The 22173-nt window shown below is 39.7% G+C and overlaps 1 protein-coding gene across 1 annotated transcript in view; it reads left to right on the top strand.

The window, feature by feature from the left end:
- The first annotated feature begins 607 nt into the window (after positions 1 to 607).
- Positions 608 to 22173, top strand: part of LOC148185460 (uncharacterized) — a 171561-nt gene continuing 149995 nt past the window's right edge. Inside the window, exon 1 of the mRNA XM_088074356.1 lies at positions 608 to 797. The gene's annotated coding sequence lies outside the window, so the exon portion shown is untranslated. The remainder of the gene's footprint in view (positions 798 to 22173) is intronic.

Here is a 22173-nt window from a genome sequence, read left to right as displayed (position 1 = left end):
GATGATGATGGTGAGGAAGATAACGGTGACTCTGATGAAGCTGATGAATCCGAGTAATTATACGCAGGCTGATGTGTGTGTGTGTGTGTGTGTGTGTGGATGCATTTTTATTGTAAACTGTACACCTTCATGTCTGTCAAAGTCATTGATTCCTGAATCCTGTTATATTCTGGTTACCAATGACGACACCCCAAATTACCGACGTCCCTCCTCTACCTCCGTGATAGTGATGCTGTTTGTAAAACATGCACTGAGCACTTTGTGACAAACCTCTTGTACTTAAGAAACCTTCTAAGAATCAAAATTAGAAAAGGATTTATTACCCAGTAGGTTTTCACTTACAAGGAATCTGCTTTTGGATTTTGGTGTAAACGACTGCCAAGTGGGGTCATTTTGACCTCCTGCTGTAGTGTCCTCAAAACTGGTCTTGGTCCCAAACTGGTCTCAAGACCACTTTTCAATACTTATTTTAACTATTTTTAACTTTTCTTTTTCTGCTTATTTTCCTGTCACTTTTTCTGATTTTCTGTGAACTTATGGGCCATGTCTTCTTAAATTTCTTATTGCCCTCTCGTCATATTTTTTGAAAGAAATAAAACCTTTTTGCTTGTGTTTCAAAGGGTAAATATGTAACCCTGTGTTTCCATACTTTGATTTATTTAAACTTATTTTAATGTAAATCTCTCTGTATTTTTCAGACCACAGATGATCGCTCTGTGGACCGCTACGCTGGAAAGCTAGTGGGCAGCTGCTCCGGAAATGCACCTTCGGTCGATGGCAGCAGCTCCTCCAATTTGGTGAGTACAAACCACAGAGGAGGTGCAGGAGTCTCTCAGACCACTTACAGTATGATCAAGAGTTGTGATAGGATTTTTGCACAATGACTCCAAAATAAAACTGCCTACCCCAGCTTTAACCTTTTGATACCTGAGAAAATTGTCTTAATTTCGTTAAAAAAAAATGTGGCAGCAATGAGCAACTTAACAAGATATGACCCAAAAAATAGTAAGAAATGAGTAAAAAAGTTACAAGAAAATTGCCTGAAAAGAAGTAGAGAAGAAAAAAAAACAAGAAAATGACTTCAAGAAAAACTATTTAAAGTTTACTTTTCTTTTTTTCCCCCGTAAAGTAATTTCTAAAGTATAATTAGTGAAATGATTTTTTAAAAAGTTCTTGAAATTTTCCCAGTTTTTTTGATCATTTCTAATAATTAACCTCTGCCAAACCAGTTTTCTCAGGTTTCAGAAGTTTAAGTAAACTGATGCGCATTCAGGTTAAAAAGAGTTGAAGTTTGAAATTTTTATGGCTCATTTTTTCATCACATTTAACACTGAATGATTGCATATGAATTTTAGACCTAAGATATATTTTGTTGTGATTTTGAGAGTCACGGCCGGCTTTGGAAACAGTCTTATACCCCTCAAGTTCAATTACTACCATCTTTTCTGCAATATGCTTCTTGTTTTATGATTATCATGCACTTATTGAAATGGCGGCGCATGATGCCCCATAATACCTTGCATCACCTCGAGTAAAGAGTAATGGAAAAGTTGACTTTAATCTCAAAGTGCATCCCAGACCATTACAACCACCATTATTTTTCTTTTCTGCGTGCCACTTTTTTTTGTTTGGGAAACTGTTTTATTTCCTGGAGGTGGCATGTCAGGAACACGGCAGGGCGGTGGGAGCGGTCCAGGCCCACCGCGGCGGCTCCCGTTGCAGGCCAACAGCTGCCTTTCCCAGGTGGCCTGACATTTGAGTCGCAGCCGGACAGATTAGATGGAAGGTGTACGGAGGGGGACAGAAGGCAGGAGGATGATGAAGGGGGGAGGAGGCAGGACGATTAACTTAGTGCCAGGTCCTTGTGCGTACGGGGTTGGAAGGCGGGGGAGCCCAGGGGACAACCTGAGCCCCTGGATTTCAGTCCAGATGGCTGGCCAGGGCACCCCAGAGGACCCCCTCTTATTGATTTAGGAGGGAAAACAGAGAACCTGGCTTTGCTCTGGGCCCGAGCACCAACTGTACCGTACAAGACCTGCATGGCTGCTCCTCTCCTCCTTTGCTTTTTTTTTCCCTTTTTCATCCTCATCTCAGGTTATCTGCGCCGACCCGAGGGGAAGCGAGCGAGGGGATGTGCGAGGGAAGTGAGGGCGAGATATGAATATAAGTCGACTGATTTAGAAGGTCGGATGTAAAACGGGTCACACTTTCGCAGGTCTAATCCCCTTTTCTTCGCGGTCAAATTGTGCGCTGATATGAGACGGTATCGGCTCCCTGGAACCAAATAGAGCCTGAACGGTGCAGGTCTTTGTTAATACAAAGAGCTTCTCAGCTAGTGAGCAGCCGAGAGGAGATGTGCAAGATAAGATTTGTAGAAACACATGAAAGGGGACATGGGTATAAATATGTATGCACCCCTTGGAGTGGAGCCCTTTTTGTATGCCCATTAGTACAGTTTTTGTGATACTGTCTATCTATTGTCATTGCGGTTACACATATAGCTCCAGCACCCAGTCAATTATATTCCTTACATTACAATAGGAAGTATAACTGACTGAACATACAGTCAGCGCTGTATAATATGAATAAATGAAGGCAAATCATAACACACATCATTTCTGTTGGACTGGACAGTGGTAGGGAAACAAATGAAAGAGAAATATTGGAGATCTGAGGAGTTTGACACCAACTCTGACAAACAATTGATAGTACGCATTAAACTGTGATATATATAGGGGGAAAAACAAACGATTTGTCGGCAAAATCCATATTTTTGAAGCTTTAAAGTCATTTTCTGGTCCAAAATTGATGAGTAGAAGATTGAATAATGAATATTATTGTTTTTTGTTTTTTTTTTTAAGAACAGATGGCAGTTGGATTCCATTAAGAAAACGATTATAAAACACTTGATATGGAGATAGTGAAGCCGGGATACTCAACTTGCTTTGCTTGGGGGCCACTTTTGTAAAATGACATCGCAGCAGACCCACATGTTTTTAACATTTAGGACATTTCTGCATTTTAAAGACATTTCTTGCATTTTAGGACACCATTTTCTTGGGTGAAGTATCCAGGATCGTTTCTAGGATTGTAGGGCATTTCCAATATTTTAAGAGATGTCTCGTATTTTAGGATGTTTCTTGGATTATGAAACATTCCCCGGGTTTCAGTACACTCCTACGATCTTTTGCATTTTTCAGATTTTAGGATTTTTTTTAGATTTTAGGACATTTTTTGGATATTAGGACATTAGGGGCTTAGCCAGAACCTCTGTAAGGGATGCAGGCGATCTTCTACTGGCACCTTTTGCTATATAAATAAGCTCTTTTTTTGATGCTGTTTTATGCACTATTGCATTGTAAGTATAGTAAAGTACAAAAACAACTGCAAATATGAATCACTTTATTTGTATTGTGATTTAGAAGATGGTTGGAGGGCCACCTGGCACCCTATCGTGGACCAAATTTGGCCCAGGGGCTGTAAATTGAGAATCACTGTAGTATATTAATATTTTAAATGATTTTCTTCCTTTGAAATTCTGATAAATTCACCTAAAATCCCACATCTTAGCCATCCCGAGCACCTCCTTTGATTCCATCACACAGAGCTTACAAAGAGTTAACAGCAGCTCCGAGTATTAGGATCTCATAGCATATGATATTTGTCAATATTGTCGATTAGCTATGAAACAGATCCCCTTCAGCGAGGGACCGGAGCGGGGAGGTATCTGTAACCGGACGCCCACGCACCACAAAGACTATTGACTGACAAGGTGGACCTCTGTGTCTTTGGAAGACAGCTCGGTGCACTTTGTTTTTGTGTGCCGGGTCCTGTGTTCTGCTAATGAGCCTAACGAGCTGCTGTTTACATGTTTTTTGCTTCTCTGGTGCAGACACCTGAGGCATGGAGGGATTTTTTTGTGTAACTTGTGTAGGCACAGATTGCATATCCCGTATCCTTATGAAAGGATGCATGCACCTCTCTGCCTCCTGGTGTGAGAGCCTGTGGATGTATGGCGTGCAGGGGTGTTGGGCAATTAGGACTCCGACTCAGTGAGGCCATCAAGCTCACTCCTGCCCACATCGGGTTTTTTTGGAAGGCGGTGTGCATGTTTTTTGAGACTGTGACCTTCATCAGTGAACTGTTTGAAGATGAAGACAACGTGAAGCAGAGAGAACCATTTATTGCGTTTCCGTCTTTGTACCTGCAGGCCCACAATCAATACGCAACACGAGTTATGTTGAGATGTTTCCTCTTACGTGTCACTTTTATGATATAATGAAAAGAGAGACTCATACTGAGAGAATCTTTGTCTCCCATCCACTTGGTGAATTCAAATATAAGCCTAGTCCAAATTAAACACCCAGTCCCTTTTATGAGCCCGGTGTAGGGACACATTTTGACAAAGAAAGGCCCGTCTCAATTAGAGGCTCAGTCTGGTTACCATGTAGTTCATTTTTTATAAAAGTTCTTTGGATGTATAAAACTGGGTTGTTAGCTACTCGCTGGAAATAACCTTAGTTACTTGCTTAGATCATACATACAATATATATTTATATATATATTTGTCAATAAGGACATACTGCACACAATATTATCTTGGGAGGATTCTCTGCAATTCAGTTCATTTTACTGAGCATAACAGAAGACGGTAATACCGGCATCCTAAACAACAAAGATGCAAAAAAGAGTTATGGCGACAAAATCCAAAATGTTACGTTTGTTCGAAAATACAGTTTACTGTTATGGATTATATTGATGCCAAATTAACAAGAATATTGTCGATGTGATGCTTTTTATGTTTATTAGTTTCTAGAGTTGTTTCTTCTTGCTGACGTGTGAGGAATTGTTAATATGTCAAATTTCTGAAAGGTGTAATATTTTGCATCAGGAGCAGGAAATAATCTCAAAAGGAATCGGTTGTAGTCTTGAAAATGGTGACTGCAAGTTTTCCAGTCTTTGCAAAATCTTAGTGTGTGACTAAAAACTTAATGTCTTTAGATGTGAGAGGGTGTCACATTTTAGTGTTTTAAGTCTTTACAAAGTCCTCTTATGTATTATGTAGTCCTCCTGTGTATCAACTATGCATATTTAGTCTGTATTAGAACCAAAACTGCATATGTTGTTCATCTGAGGCTGTATTATCTTGCAGATCTCACAGATAATACTATTTTTTTTAATTCTTGTGTAGCACAGTGCTTGTTTTCTATCATCAGCTGCCGTATGTTTCTTCAGGGTTTTCCTAAATTGAGGGATCTCCCAGAGTAGCAGCAGAGACAGCGATCTGGCTTTCTTTCCTCTGCTGTCTCTTGTTTTCCTCCGTGCTAACACGAGCACGAGATGCCAACATTCATGACAACTGCTGAATGAACGCTCATATTCAAGTCACACACAGTGAGGTGGATGCCATGGGATCCATTTTTGTTCCAAATATCCACAAGATCCAGATAAAACCTGAAAAAGGAGACCATTCACTCTGATTGGAATGAAAATCTAAATGTTGTGTGAGAGACAGAATCTGATGGAGTATTTGTGTTTCCCTTTAAAAGCATGATTGTTGGTGTCAGTAGCATTGAGGAGTGTCTCCGGGTGTGTTTGTGGAAACGTTTAAGTGTGTGTGTGGTGATAATTGAAGCCCACTTGCTCCTGTGGGAGCGCGCTGATGTGAGCCTCTGGCTGCGGTGTGGTTTAATGCTGAAAGGTGTGTATTGTTTTATCACACACTGGTGTTGATGTGGAGAGGGGGTGTGACAGTGCTGCTAAAACCTGAACCCAGTTTAGACCTGTTTGTGGACCTCTGGAGGGAAACTCACAACAATGAGCACTTCAGTCTTTTTCCTCCTTTTTTATTTGCACCTTATATCTACCGAGGGAAAGGTTTGCAGATCACCGGCGTGGTTTGATTTCAGCGTCTTCCTGCTTCAAATCCGTGTTGGTGTGCAGCTTTAAATGTGTGAGAGAAGAGATGAAGTATAGGTGGCCTGTCAGAGCAAACCTTATGTTTGGTTAGTATACATGTTGCAAATATGGAGACAATGCAAAATCAATAACACAAACAAATGAGAACAAATGCATCAGAAAAACGCTGCATATCCACTCAACGTGACTGAAGTTCCCCAGGGAAGTTCTAAGTCATTTATTTATTTATTTATTTAATTTTAAAGTCGCCTCTTTGCTTCACTTCTGTATGAATATATTAAAGCACGTCGGGACACAGCGATAGTGGCAGGGGCTTGTTCATTCCTATGAAAGAGGCTCATTGGCTCATGAAGCTATAAAACCCTCTTTTTTCTGGTATAAAATATTATAAAATACCAAATTTACTGGCCCATAAGGCATGTGCACTAGAGACTTATGGAGGCCGAGTGTGCCCAAGTCATTTCGCGGAGGTTTTGATGCTCACAAAAAATTATATACTGATTTACAGACGTCTCTTTCCTGATGTAAGTGAATGGGGAAAAGTCTTTCTGGGCCAAAGGGCATCACGTGACCGACCTGGATGGTGTAATTTTACTTTTCGTTACTATGTAAAATTTGCATCAGAGTGTGGCGCACTTCCTGTGGGCTAGCACTTTTTGCCACGCTTCAAAACCAAACACACTTTTTGTCTGGTCCAAAGTCAAGCTGTGGCTTCTTGCTGGAAATGCAGCACCTTTTCCCATTATTATTTCATTTTATTTATTTAGATTTTAGATTTTTTTTGGCTTACAGTCATTTCTGTATTTGCAGCATCTTTGCTGTTGATATATTTGTTTTTCATTCATTGTTTTTCATGCAATTTCATTGCATTTGCAGCACGTTTCAGCTGTTGTTTTGGATGCACGCATGTGCATTTGAGTCAGCTTTGCTTCTGAAGCTGCGGCACGTCTCTTCTGATGGAAATATCTGCCCTCGTCAGCCACCATAATATTGTAATATACCAGTTTACCAGATCAAATCTAAAGTTCGTACTGAGTTAAACATCTGCATCCCCAGTACTGGACTCCAACACCCCCAATGCCATACTTCATAATGCTGGATTGCTGTGATTGTGCTCTTTTAAGTCATGCAAATGCCACTTTTAGTTTTCGATGGACGACACAGAGACAACACAGCACAGAACAACGCTGTGTAAAATGCGTTTGCAGAGTAAACTGTGCGTATCGCTCTTGCTCATATATGCACATGCCATGTTCCCAAGAAGTGTGCAAACATTCATATTCTGCAGAATGAAAAGTAGATGCAAAGTGTTATTTGAGCTCTAATTGAAAACGTGTTGAGGGCCACTAATGATGGAAACTAAAGTAAAACCAGGAGCCTGCATGTGTTATGACAATATCTCCATGCTGCTTAAATGATGATAAGGCTCAGGTGGCTCATATTAACCTGGGAAAATAGAGGCGGCATATTTCCTCCTGTTAAAGCGCCGGTGCACGCCGGCGATGGCTGCGGCGGTGGCGGGGGGGGTAATTGAATTCCGGGGCCGTCATACCTACCTCAGCTATGGGCTTCATTGAGATTAATTACTCGCCGAGACCCCACACATACAGCTCGGAGATAGCAGCCATTTTAGCTCGATGGCGTCCAGGACAGCAACCTCAGCAACCTGAAGAAAGAGCGGGTGGCCAGACAAAAGAGGGAACCACACGGGCACTGATGCTATCGCCGGCGTTGTTGTGTTACGATTAATTAATTTCAAGGTGATTATACATCACTGAGCACGCTGTGGCGTCTCCCCGCAGAAAGAAAAACGGGGGATATAGGCGGGTTGTGGTGGTGGTGGGGGAGATAAGCAAAACAATGCTTGAGGTGATATTCAAATGTTTCCAGGACAGACTAATAATAAAGGGTAGTAATCTAAATATTCATTTAGGAGCATATGTGTGTTTAATACACCTTGTACTGAGGCATAAAGAACAATAGTATATCGCCCTTAGCAGTGTTTGCAGCTGTGACCTACAAATCCCGTATCTGCATACAGTGCCATGTAGACATTAGCTTTACGGTTCACGGGGAGGGAGGGGACGCGCAGCAGCATTACAGGGGCAATAAACGCCCAGTTTACAACCCTGTAGCACTAAATAACCATAATGGATGGAAAAAGGGGACAATAGACTCAGGATCAAAACCAATGTGTCAACACTTTACTTAGACAGGTGATTTATGGCCCTAAAATGTGACTTTGTAGCTGATTATTAATCTAAAAAATACATCTTTTGGTTTTTATTTCACAGGTTAATGATTCCTCTACTTAGCATGGAGACATTTCAGCCCCGTCTGCCACAAATTACGTTTATATACTTCTAATGTGATTTGCATGAAATGTAATTGCAGCCCGGGTTATGTTCAGTGGCAACATTATTCCTAAGCAAAGGAAGTGCTGTGTTAACTCTCTGAAACCTGAGCAATGCGGCTTGATGTCTTTCAAAAACATGGAATGGAGGCAATGAGCAACTAGAAATAACCCAAAAATTAGTGTGAAAATAGTAAGAAAATGATCTGAAATTTGCAACAAAAAGAAAAATAAATGAATAATTAATAAAATTATTTTAGTAATAATATATATCTTTGTCTGTAGGTTAATTTTAAACATTTTATTATAAATACAGATTTTTAGTTATTAGGTGAAGTTATTTGATGATTTTCCATTGATTTCTCTCTCTCTTTCTTTTTCTCTTTTTTTTTAAGGCAATTTGTTTTTTGCAGTTTGCAAGACATTTCATGCCAAGTTGCTGATTTATTTTTTTCCCTGTGTTTTTAAAAGAAATCAAACCGAGCTGTTCATATTTCAAAGGTTTAAATATTTGCAGGAGTCTGAACATAGCACAAGGAAAGAGAACTGATGCTGATCCATGTTTCAAGGGTTAATGCACCATAAGTGCATGAAAATACAGCACTGCACCCCGAATCTGATGCACAGTGTGGTTTAAGCAACAGGAGCTTATTGGTTTAAAGAGATAGTTCACTGAGTAAAAAGAAAAGAAAATGAAAATTCAGTCATTATTTACTCCCTCGTGCTGATGGTAGTCGGGTCATTTTATTTTTTAAATTCATTTATTTTGAACATGTTTGCTCTTGTTGGCTACTGTTCAATATCACAAATGCAGGCAGAATTACTCATAAATAATATTGCTGTGACCAGTTTTTCTGTGGTTACCTGCCTCAGTTTATATATATATATATAGATATATATAGATATATATAGATATATATATGGAAACAGTTACTGTTTAAGACAATCAGAAGTGATCAAACATCCCTCTCACGTGTTGTTTCTTTAACTAACGAAGGCTTCGTTATTGGAAATGATTCCTTCAGTCAGTTTTTCCTGCACAACAAGCTGACTCCGTCTTTCCAAATGAACACTATTGGATATTGACCATTATTTTCATCCTTATTGATTTCTGGTTGACAATGCACTGTATTTCCTCTTTAATTATTTGCATGGCTGCTTTTTGCAGAGACGGACATCAATATCACGGAAAGGAGCGAATCTCACCAAACCTGCAGCCGTTAAGCCTTTAAAAAACCTGGATCAACATCATTTTCCTTTCCTCAAACGCCTTTTGCAAGCTATCTGACCCTTTGAAAGCTGAGCAAATTGCTTTGATTTCTTTTAAAGTCACTGGGGAAACTGCTGAAAACTTGTCTGTCCCTAAAATTGTGAGAAATTTTACTTAATTTTGTAAGAGGGGAGAATTATTTGAAATTTTTAAAAAAAAAAAATAGGGAAAAGTGGGAAAAATGTATATGTTTTAAAACTTTTTTGTCTTTTTCTTTTTTCTTTTCTTTTTTTTAGCTAATTTTTGGCTGCTATATTTTTTTTTATTATAATAATCTTATTTCAAAACTATTTAAAACAATCTAATAAAATACATTAAACAAATATATATGGATTTTTTCAGAACTTTTCTGTGTTTTTTAAAACTTTTTCCTTTCTGTATATCTTTTGGTAATTTTCTTGTTACTTTTTTACTGACTTATTTGCTAATTTGGGGTCAATGTCTTGTTTAGTTTCTTGTTCCCTTTTGCATATTCTTTGAAAGAAATCAAACCAATTAGCGTAGGCTTGAAAGGGTTAACAGGAAGCTCCTGTGCCTGTAGTCTCTGATTATGACACATGCATTTGATCAGGGATAAGTTAGATGAAGAAAAGATTGATTTTAAAAAGAAAAGCATCTTTAATTGCTGTGTTTTTTGCTTTTTATTGCAGTTATATAAGAAAAGGCTTTTAATGCAGCGCTGGTGTGCAACAGATAATAAATCCATACATGAGAGGTGATTTCCTCGTTGCCGCAGGAGTCATTGACTGATCCCCGCAGCACCTCACACTCCTATCAGTGCAGGCAGAGGCCGCTCAGGTTTTAGCGTGGAGGAAACATGTTGTAGGACGGCAGCCAAACACCTACGCAGGGGTCAACGACAAGAGCTGACGCCCTGTGATGCTCTCGCTTTAACCTCTAAAGTCCCAGCTGGTTTGTGCATAAATAAGGTAGAACGAAGGCGGCGTAAATGTGTGTGTGTGTGTGTGTGTGTGTGTGTGGGTGGGATGTGGGGGTCACATGTCTGCAGATGAGCTCTATGCAAAACAAAAACGTTAATACACGCAGTGAGCGTGACGGCGGGCGGCGCACCTTCCTATAAATCACCGTGGTTTTAATCATACCTGTCTCGCTGTCTCTTTGCCGCCGTCCCCGGAGAAATTGTTTCGCCTGCCCGCCTCTCTCTCGCTCTCTGTTTCTCCCTTTCTCACTTGCGCTCAATTATCTAGCAGCTCTTTCGGTGTTTATTTATTTATCCAAAGTTCATGTACAGTATGCATGCACAAATTTTCTCCTGGGGGAGCGAGAGCGGCTCAGCGGAGCGTGGCGGCTAACCACACCGGCAGCAGCAGCGAAGGAGGTGGAGGAAGACAAGGAGAGGAGGAGGGGGGAGGAGAGGCAGATTAGAGGTTTAGTTGGAAATTTTCTTTGAGGCAGACCTGAAGGTTGCTGGTTTGTTTCCCAATGCCCACTGGGAAATATCAATCCTGTGTCAGCAGTTGTTGATTAACTGCCTTTGAGCAAGGCACAACTTTTCTCTGCGTGCACAAATAAAGGTGCTAAAATGAACCGTACATGTAGAGAACTTTAATGTGTGGATGTTCTTGTCTTTTGGTGTTATTATAGCTGACAATAAATTCCCAGAAGGACAAATAAATCCTTATCTATCTAGAACATAGGGTTCTTCGGCTTGTTCCAATAGGAGAAACCTTTTTGGTTCCTCTAAGAACGTTTTATTAAGGTTCCAGCTGGAGCCCTTTCAGAGAGATATACCTGGGACCCATGATAAAGGGTAATACCTCGACCCATCTGTGAAAGGTGACACCTAGAGCCCCCTATGAGAGGTTCTACAGAGAACCCTTATATAATGGTGTAATGGTTGCACTCAGAACCCTCTCTGGAGGATCTGTCCTGAACCTTTCACCTTCTCCAGGTGCTAACAGAAACCGACCCAAGAGGTTCTACCAAGGACCCATTTCGTGCCCATACGGCGATGGTTCTTGCAAGAAACGTTAACCTTTTGTTGCTGTTGTTTGTTGTTTGTTTTTGGGGATCCATGCAAGGGTGTCATCTAGAACCCAACCAGGGGATTCTATGTAGGACCCCCTTGTTGCTTCAAAGCATCCACACTATTGTTCTTCTTCTCTTTTTTCTTATTTTTTCAGCTTCTTCCGTATGTTTTTGGCACCTATACTTTCAGCTATCTAAACTATTCGAATATCAACACGTTCAGCTCGTTCAGGACATGAGTGAAAATTACTTTTCTCACTTCAACTACTAAAACTCTTTAAAATATTCAACTTTGAAAACTTTTTTGTTCCATTAAAATGAATGGAGAACAACTAATTAACTAATTCTACTCCTGCTGCTGCGATTTTTACTTCTATTCTACTACAACTACTCGTAACTATTGCTACTGTTATTACACCTACTTCTACTACTACAACTGCAATTGCTACCACTACTGCTATCATTGCTTCTTATACTATTACTACTCTTTGTAGCAATAGATGTACTGCTAATTCTTATACTTATACTTTTCTTATACTTCCATGACTACAACTACAACTACGACTGCTATTAATACTACTAGCAGTACTTCTGTACTTTTTTTGGTCAACTGCTACTTCTGCATACTTTCAGCTACAGAAACCATTTAAATGTCAAAATGTTATGCACTTGAAGGACATTTATGCTTCACATTTTTTCTACATTTTAAAATATTAACATTTAATATTTTAACGTTTTCAGTTGACATCAACTTCTTCCTTTGACACTCTTCCAGTTCAGTTTGGAGCAGTTCAGCTTTCATTTCTGCCAGTTTTTTCAGATATTTCTAGCAATTTGTAATATATTTCTGCATTTTCAATTACATATTTCTGCGTTTTCAGCCATGGTTTTAAACTTATTTCAGCTTTGAGCATCCACACGCATGTTCCACAGGAATTGCATTTTCTAGTATATCAATAAAACCCACCCAGGGGATTCTATTGAGAACCCTTTCATGTTGCAATGGTTTCATCTAGAACCTACTACATTACCCTCAGATCTCTCTTCCACCAACAAATTGTTTTAGTTAATAGATCTCTTTGTCTTGTAAAAAATCCTTGAAGTGAACTTCGTCTTCAAAAGAAAGTTTTCCTCGAAGCCATTGGTTTTGGGTAGAACCTCAGCCCCTCTGGATGAACCCTTTTGGAACCTTTATTTCTAAGAGTAGGGTCAGTTTGTTGTTGTTTAGTATCATATTGACAAAATAGTGTTTTTATTTGTGCAAAAATGTCAGAGAGGAACACAGAAAACCAGCTAAGCATTCAGAAAGCAAAGAGAAAATGAAGTGGAGAACACGGAGCTTTAAGAGAAGAAGAAACCAGCAGCGGAGCAAAGGTTTTTTTTTGTTTAACAGACATTTAAAAACACAAGGGAGTTGACGGTTGGCACTGAGGGAGAAGCAGGTAAAGGCTGCCTGGAAGCTAATTAGAGGCCGTATCACAACAGCAGCAGGGTCTGAGCCACTTTCACTCAGCACCGAGGTAAACAAAGTGCTCGGCTGCTTGTTGCTGTGACAGGCCAGATAAAGTGGTATTTACCTTTCAGTTGTTGGTTTCTTTTACAGCCAGTACGGCAAGTATGTACAGCGTGTTTGCTGGCATTTATTCTGCAACACAGTGTCAACAGAGAGAGCGAGAGAGAGGAAGAAACAGAGGGAGGAAGAAAGCAGCTACACGATGCAATAATAGAGCAACCGGGATGGAAATGAGGGAGAGCAAGGTGGGAGGGGAGCGTCAGCACATCAGGACTTTAATGTCTAAAGCCGTATTTACACTGGACTCGTACTACCTGGGGATGTTCAACGATTCGTAAAAACTGCAGATAGTGGGAGAATCCATGCAAATCTGCTTAATCACTCAAGTGAAACAGATATTCATTTGTTTTTGGTTTTTGCAGCCCAATCAACAGAAAAATATGTTGGCAACGCAAGTTTTTGCGAACCACGGATATTTTACATTTCTGCATCATTATTTTGCAGATATGTCAAAACTGTGCTTTTCTAACAACGCTGTGGTTGACATGATCATGTGCAAAAGTTTAGTCCCAAAAACACTTTGAAACTTGAACAAATTGGCTTGATTTCCTTCAGAAACATGGGAGGAATGCAATGGGCAATGAAAAAAAACAAAAACAAAATATTATTTAAAAAAAAAAAAAACAAGGCAAGGAAATTACCGTTTTTTTATTTTTATTTTTTTATTTTTCTAAAAAGAAACAAACACGGAAATTACATGGGGAAAAGTGCTTGACATTTAGAATATTTTTTTAACAGAATTTTAAATATGTTACTGTGTTCACTAGCTTATTTTTCTTTTCTGCCAGTGTTTTGCTTATTAAAAAAAATACCTGTAGCTTTTTTTTTTTTAATCTACATAATTTTTTCAATTTGTGGAACATTTTTTGCAATGTTCCCCAATGCCTTTTTTCCATTTTTTTTTTAAAGACATTGCACCAATTTTCTCAGGGTTCAAGGTTTAAAATGCCCATGTTTGGTAGCACTAAAAACTAATGGAAAAGTATAGTAGGGAGCTAACAAATAACTTCCTTTCCACAGCACATAAACCATTGTAAGAGTGGTGACTGGTGACTAAAAACACCCACATCCTGCAGCAAACAAGCAGCTGGAGAAGTGTGCCACCAGTGGGTAAAAACACACTTTTTCTGCAACACAAAAACCACAAGGAAAGCGACAGTGGGTCAGAGAAACTCCCTACATTTGGTGGCACAAAATCTGCTGAAAAAGCAGCCACCGGCGATAAAAAACACCCTCGCCTGGTACCCAAAAGCCACTGGATAAGCACCAAAAGGTCACTAAAACACCCAGATTTGCTTGTACAAAAGCTGCAAAAAATGTGGCCACCAGTCGATCTAATACACCCTAATTTAGCGACCCTGAAGCCACTGTAATTTCTTGACTTCACACGACACTTAGTGCTTTGACTCAAAACTATTTCTTGACCGGATGCAGTGAGGTTGACAGGCAACGAGACTCCAGGAGGTCTCTGCACCCGACCAAAAAAATTTTTTGAAAAAAATCTGCCACATGAAACCACCATGTCTTCCTGTCCTGTGTGGTGTCAGTGTCCTGTGCTCTGTCCATTCAACTATCCACCCTGACCTCAGTGTGAAAATATAACACTTCCTACATAATCCAGGCAGCAATTATAGTTCCTGTAAACTGTATTTGGCTGCAAAAATTAACCTTTGAAACCAGAGCAAACTGGCATGATTCCTTTCAAAAACATGGGAAGAGGGCAGAAAGCATCTTGAGAGGAAATGACTCGAATATTAGCAAGAAATTGGTAGAAAGTAAAGGAAAATTACCTAGAAATTAGCACAAAATTACAGTAAAAGCAAAAAAAAAATATTGACCATAAAAAAGAGTAAAAACATTAAATGAAAATTGCCCCCCCCAAAAAAAACAAAACAAAATAATGATAATTACAATAATAATGACAATAAACAAGAAAATTACCTAAAAAACTTCTCAAAAAATAATAATAATAATTTTGTTATAATCCTCAACTCTTTTTATATAATTGTCTTTCACAAATTTTTTTTGCAGTTTACTCATTGCCCTTTTTCCTGTTTTTTTAATAAATTAAACCCATGTGCTTAAAGGTTTAAATACTTGTGAAAGATATATTTAAATCCCGGCAAGTAAATCTTTAATTACCTTGTTTGGCTTTTGTTTTGTTGCGATTAAAAAGCATATTTTCTGAAAGTCTAGATGACGTAAAGATCGGAGTCTTTGCACTAAAGTCAGGATGTATACATTTTACCTGTCAACTCTATCAGCGTCTATGTATTAATTACCTCCTCCTTGGCCTCGCCTCTTAATGGTCTTGAAAAGGCTCTTCTGCGCGGCTTCTCGGCGACATCTGTCTCCCGTGTTTTTAACTTGAGAGAATAGCACTGTCAAGCGTTGGCATAAACCATGTCAGAGCCGCCTGTGGCACCTATCTGCTCGACAAAACAAAGGCTCCCCGCAATTAAGGAGGCCTTTTTCTCACCGCCGACAGCTCCCCTCCTTTTTTTTTCCGTCCCCCTTTTTTTTTCTTTATTCCGACAATTTCCAGCAACTCTAGCAGACACCTTAAGTGCCGCTAAGTGATCAAAGAGGGGAGTGCATATTGGATAACGCAATTAGGCTACCACTGAGAGAGGAGAGTAACAAAGAGAGAGACAAGAGAGGGACTCTGAACAGATAATGGCTTGTAAACAGAGGACATTACTTTACACTGAGATTATTCAGATCCCGACTTGACACCGGATGCACCGGGGTCTATTAGCGGACTCGTACCCAGTGGGAGAAATAAGACTGGATCACTTTAGTTGGGAAATGGGAGAAAATGGCAGCGCGAGGGTTCGTTCTCGCGCTCAAAAGTTGCTCCCCTAATTGCCGATATTCAAAACAAAGCGATGATGTGAGAATATCTCGTCAAAGAGGGCTTCTTCCTCTCGCCCTCCTCCACCTCACATTTTTCCTCCCTGCTTGTCATTGGCGTACTTAACAAGAGGACATAAGTGGCTCCTCTCATCATAATGGAGATCCGAGGATATAAAGAATGTGTGTGTGTGGTCGTGTGAGTGTTGTGGTGAAGAAAGGAAGTGGCGGTTTCCTCCACCCCAACCTGCCCCCTCCCCCCCCTCCAGTGTTAAATGACTTGGGTCAAACAGTCAAAATGTAATTATCACCGAGGACGGCAGCGATCGCCAGTCAACCTGCTTACCTGACATTAACCCCAGTCTGAACTAACAGGAGGCCCCCGCTGCCCCGGGGAGCCACATGCTAATTTGAAGCAGAGTTTGCAGTGGAGGGGGAGGAGAGGGGGGTTTGGGGGGGGTAATTGTGGAGATCTAATGGGGATCAGTGCTGTGGGAGCTCTCTATACATCTGCCGTCTGGCTAAGACCCACCGCACCTGAGACTCGCAGGCTTGGCTGTGGTCGCGCTCCCCTGTAGGCTTTGAAGCTCGACGGATGCAGCATGGCGCCACTGCTGGCACAAGTGGAGTGTGTGTGTGTGTTTGTGTATGTGTGTGTGTGTGTGTGTGTGTGTTGTGGTTTGAATTCCAAATTTAGTCGAGTGAGACTGCACTCAGTTCAACTGAGCGTCGCAGGGCTGACAGATCTGATGTTTTCTGTTCACAAAGCTTACATTAGTGATAGTCAACTTACGGGCCGTGGGGCTAAATGTGGCCCCCGATAGGGTGATAGGGTGCCGGACAATTTATGATTCACACTGGGAATTGCTTTTGTACTTTTAGTATTCATAAGGTGTTAGAGTGCATACAAAAGCATCAAAATAGAGCTTATTTATCAGAAAACGTGCTTGTGGAGGATCCCATGATTCTCCTCACCGCCCGACGGAGGTCCTAAAATTCCCTAATGTCCCTTAAATTCTAGAAATATCCTGAAATCCTAGAAATGCTACGAAATCAAAGAAACGTTTGCAAAACCAAGAAACATAGTAAAATCCTGTAGTGTCCTTAAATCCAAGAAAATGCCCTAAAATCCTACAAATGTCCTTTAATCTAAGAAACATCCAAAAATCCCAGAAACGTCCTAAAATCCAAGAAATGTGCTTAAATCCATAACACATTCTTATACCCAAGAAATGAAATCCCAGAAACATCATAAATTCCAAAAAACCCTAAAATCCTAGAAATGTCTTGCAATCGTATGAACATCCTAAAATCTTAGAAATCATGAAAATGTCCTTAAATCCAAGAAATGTTCGAAAATCCTAGAAATGCCCTAAAATCTTCAAAATGTCCTAAAATCCAATAAATGTCCTTTAATCCTGGAAACATCCTAAAATACTAAAACTGTCATAAGATCCTAGAAATGTCCTAAAATGCAGGAAATGTTATAAAATCCAAGAAATATCCTATAACCCCAAAAATGTTAAAAATCCTAGAAAAATCCAGAAATCCTAGAAATGTCCTAAAATCAGCGACCAATCTACCTGCAAATTTAATTGGCTGCAAAATACTGACATATCAGCAGAAGGTCGGGGTCTGGCGTCCAGTGCATAGTTGTGCACATCGGCATTTCCACCCAGTTTGGCGACTCGATGACACAAATTGATGCGAGGGCCGGTGGAGGGCCTCGACCCTCTTGTTACGCAGCTCACCTCTACACTTGACTCCTGCTCGCTCGTTGTGTCGGTGCGACGAGGAGAAAAGGGCCCAGGGAAGCAGCCTCCTGGTCATCTTTAATTCATGCGATTAAATATGCAGCAGAAGCCCTCCTTGTACCAGCTGTTAGACGTTAGTAAGCCATAATTCAGGAGTTCAAATCCGAGCAAATTGAGGGCGAGGTCGGACGGAGCGCTGGCCGGAGAGGCATTATCCTCCAGTAGAGGGGCGAGTGGCAGGTTCAGTCAGGTGCAGCGCGTAGCCGAGGCTTGTTAATCCTCGCGGCTGGTTCGAGATAAAGCAGCGCGCCGCCCTTATAAATGTACATACGGGAAAACAGGCAGCGACAGAGACTCAGCGCGGTTATTTCCTCCGTTAAAACCTCCTCACAGCCACTGTTCCAGCTTTGACCTTTGACCTCTTGTATCATCACTCTAAGTCTTGAAGCTTATTGACCTGCATGTGCATCACTCAGCGCATCCTTAATCCTCGCCATGAAGCTGATGTACAGACCTCTGCTGCCAAGTAAAAACCTTGTATCACTTCAATATAAAGTCGGTGTTTTCATATAGATCAGAATGCAACTTTGACTTAATCTGCTCAGGTTTTAAAGGCTTCCTGAGATTATGTTTAAGAGCGTGTCAGATCGTAAGGAACCGTGCAAAATGAACAGAATTTAGTTTTTTCTGCATAACAAACTCATATCTCCACTTACTGAGATTTTGTTCAAGTGAAACCACAATATTTGACTTTTGCACGAGAAAAAAAAATTGATTAAGTTGCTTTCATTTCTGAAAAAACATTAGGAGAAGGCAACAAGCAACTAAACAAGATGTGGTCCAAAAATTATCAAAAAATTTGAAAAAAAAATTTACAAAAAAAATAGCCCTAAAAATTGTAAACAAAAAGGAGAATTACTTTTAAAAAAGGGCTGGAAAAAACACACTAGGTATTTACTTGTTATGTTATTATGTTTTTTTCTCTATAATATAATTTTAAATTTTAATTTTAAATAATTATAATAATAAAATTTAAAACTATTTTGTCTGTAATTTTCTTGTAACCTTTTACTATTTTTTCTGCAGTTTGTGGGTCATTTCTTGCTAAGATGCTCATTGCTTTTTCCCCGTTTCCCCAATGAATTTGTTGAAGTTTCAAAGGGTCTGATGTCGATCCAGGTTTAAAAGGGTTAACAACAAACGTCAGATGAGCACTGCATGTTTCTGCAAACTACGGATTTGTGACATTTGTACGTTTCATACAGATTATGTCAACATTTCTACAGAGATATTACATATACAGTATATGCATTGACTTTGTTATCGGTTGCAGACCACTGATCAAAACCAGCAAACAACAAAACTAACACACAAAACAGACATCATTTCCAACTGCATTTGTAGCACTACCAGGTGTTGTTTTTTTGTTTTTTTTACTAGAAAATATGCCATTTTTGGTTATAAAACTAGGTATTTAAAGCCAAAATATGATCTTTCTCTTACCCAAAGTGTTTTTGTGCCTTAATATAACCAAAGTTAACCACAGCATTGCTGAAATATAAAGTTACAACGTACCTGCTGTGTATAAAATGTACAAATGCATCCGTGGTTTGCAGGAATGTACGATGCCAGCACTCATTCTGGCAATTAATCACATTCATAATTGTGATAACACAAACTGCGAGAAAACATGACATTGCTTAAGTGTTTTAATCTATTTATTTAATCATAAATGGTAAATAAAAAAATATTTGTTCTTAATTTAATACTGCTATTTATAGTAGCTCTGAGCAAATGCAGTTTTCTCACAAAACAAAGACTGGAGCTCTCTTTAACCTGCTCTGCACAGCGTCTTTGTGTGTGGGCGCCCGTCTGCATGTGTTTGAACATGCACATATGTGTGTATGCATGACTGGCTGCATGTACGTGTGCATACATCTGTGTGTGAAAAGGCACCTCATTGACACTGTGCACCTGCATGAATGTAACGCATGTGCAGAGTTATATAACGTGCGCGGACGCATTAATGCGGATCAGCGTGCACGTGTGTCTGTGCGCGTGCATGTGCGTGTTAGCAGAGGAAATCACCATTTCAATATAGCTCTGATTAAACTTCCCATTTACCGTCGTGAAAGTACACAGGAACCTTTTCTTGGCAGGTTGCCTCCTGCTGCAGGCCGGTGCCAAGCTCTTTGAAACCCAATCAGTTTTCGGTTCTCAGATCACTATCCGCTCCTTAGTCTCTCCTCGCCTCGCTCCTCCTGGATCAGCAGCTCGCATTGCAAGCTCGAGAAAAAAAAAAAAGAAAAGGGAAAAGAAAGAGGCCGATGGTTGGTCATCCATCAACAGAGCCAGCTGGCGTTGGATCAACACCCACCAAGTCCAGCAGGCACCTGTTGGGAGTCTGCAAGGTGCAGCACACTGCAAAAAATAGACAACCTCACACGGCATAGTTTCATATGGAGGCATGTAAGCTTATTTTACTGAAAGGAAGTGAAAAAGCTGCACACTGCCAAGCATAATTGGACTTTACTGTAATGCTGTTTAATTTATTTCAGTGATTTTGCATGACAATAACTTCACATAACAAAGATCAGTGGACTCAGATTGAATATCTGTCACATCAGTCGTTAGTTTCTGGGTGTAATGTCGGCATGTTGCACGTCTGGCCCTGTCGATGAGTCATTATGTACCAGTTAACTCTTTAGTGTAACAGGAGGAGTTAGTGTTCTTTACTGCGGAGCACTAACCAGAAATATAGTTGATACCGATACATGTGAAATTAAACTTGATACCCGTTTGATACCACCATAAAAAACACACAAACAAACTCTATGTACTTAACCCTTTAAATGCCAGGGTTGTGCCACTATGTTTTTTTATTGACAAAGACAAAAAAAAAACAAAAAAACAAAAACACTGTTGGTATTTGTCCCGCCCCCCCTGTGATTGGACGACTGGGTAAAAAGTAGCGGACGGAATAAGCAGAGACCACACGATACAATATTATCATGATCCTTAAGACACAATAGCACATTATTGCACTCTTAGTGTTTTTTCAATAGTAAATCCTGCAATATAATGAGATTTCTTTAGTGTTTTTCACCTGCAGATCATGTCTTCCCAGAAATCTGTTTCATATAATAAGACAAAGTTTTCTGTCTTTTCATCACTGCAGTCATTTTTATTGAAACCAAATGGCTCCAGTGAAGTGAAAAGCATCTGATTTTATTATTCAAGTTGGCTACCAAAAGTCCATTTTGTATTTGCAATATTAATCATTTCTATAAGTTTATAAATATGAATGAATATATAACCTTGGCACCCATGTATTGATTCAATTTTGCTGCGTAAAACAGCAAAACACATACTGTACTGATTTTTTTTGACAGTGATGAGTGCAATGTTTTACCCAAAGCTGAACCTTTTTATTCAATCTTAGCAACCAGAAACAAATGCCAAACCTCAGAATAGATGCTCGGCGGCTGTCGCTGTCGCATGTTGTTCTTCCATGCTGGTAGGCGTTCTTCTTCTTCTTCTTTGGCATTTAGCAGCAGACTAGAACTCTTGTAGGCATATATGCTGCCCCATCAGCTCCAGAAAAATTGCATCCCCAGTATCAACACAACTGGAGTTTTGATTTTGACATTAAACCAAAGCATCAGCTCTCATGAAATTCATGAAATGAGTACTCGCAGCAAACAATAGCATGCATGTGCTGATAGATGCTGATCAAAAGAAACTTTATAAAGTTGCCGTCACCTGAATGAACGCTGACCGAAGAGGAAGCAACACATATTGTAAAATTTACAACTCTCCTTTTTTCCTTCTGTAATTTTCCATGAGCTCTCACCAGCAGCCACAATTAGTTTTAATTATTTCCAGCTGTACGTCACTTGATTTTCATCCTGTATTGCACTGTGAGACGAAGGTGGCCTGCAACACTGCACTAACAAATCAGGTTTTTTAATTATTTCTTTTATTTTTGCAAACCGATTTCTTTAGCTTAAACTTAGTTCTGGCAATTGAAAATATTTCCAATTATTTATGTTTACTTGCAATTAGAGCAGAAGTAGTGTGATTTAGTGTTGATTTCCTCTTTAAAACAACCACTTAGTGATTTATTTTATCATAAAAATGATCAAAATTGTCCTGTATAACTTGTCTTTAGCCAAGTGATGTGAACAAAGCATTTACAGTATCTGAAAAATGTAATATCGTAGATTAAAGCAGAAAATGTAATGCTTTTCTTTACATTTTGTGCCTTTAAAATTGTACTGGACCAGATTTAGGGAGAAAAAGCGGCCTTTAAATACCTTTCAAATCACAATTGCTTGCAAAATTTAAAACGGAAAAATACATAACTTTATAATGTTGGTGCAGAAGCAGAGAAGGAAAGAGAGAGTGCGAGAAAAGAGATGGAGTGAGAGTGAGAGTTTGACCGCAGTGACCAGGGGAATTA

Source organism: Plectropomus leopardus, chromosome 24, assembly GCF_026936395.1.
Source record: "Plectropomus leopardus strain MGB_pleo_1.0 chromosome 24, ASM2693639v1, whole genome shotgun sequence".
NCBI classification, from domain to species: domain Eukaryota; kingdom Metazoa; phylum Chordata; class Actinopteri; order Perciformes; family Serranidae; genus Plectropomus; species Plectropomus leopardus.
The sequence above is the reverse complement of the archived record's forward strand: the minus strand, read 5'-3'. Positions and strand labels throughout refer to the sequence as shown.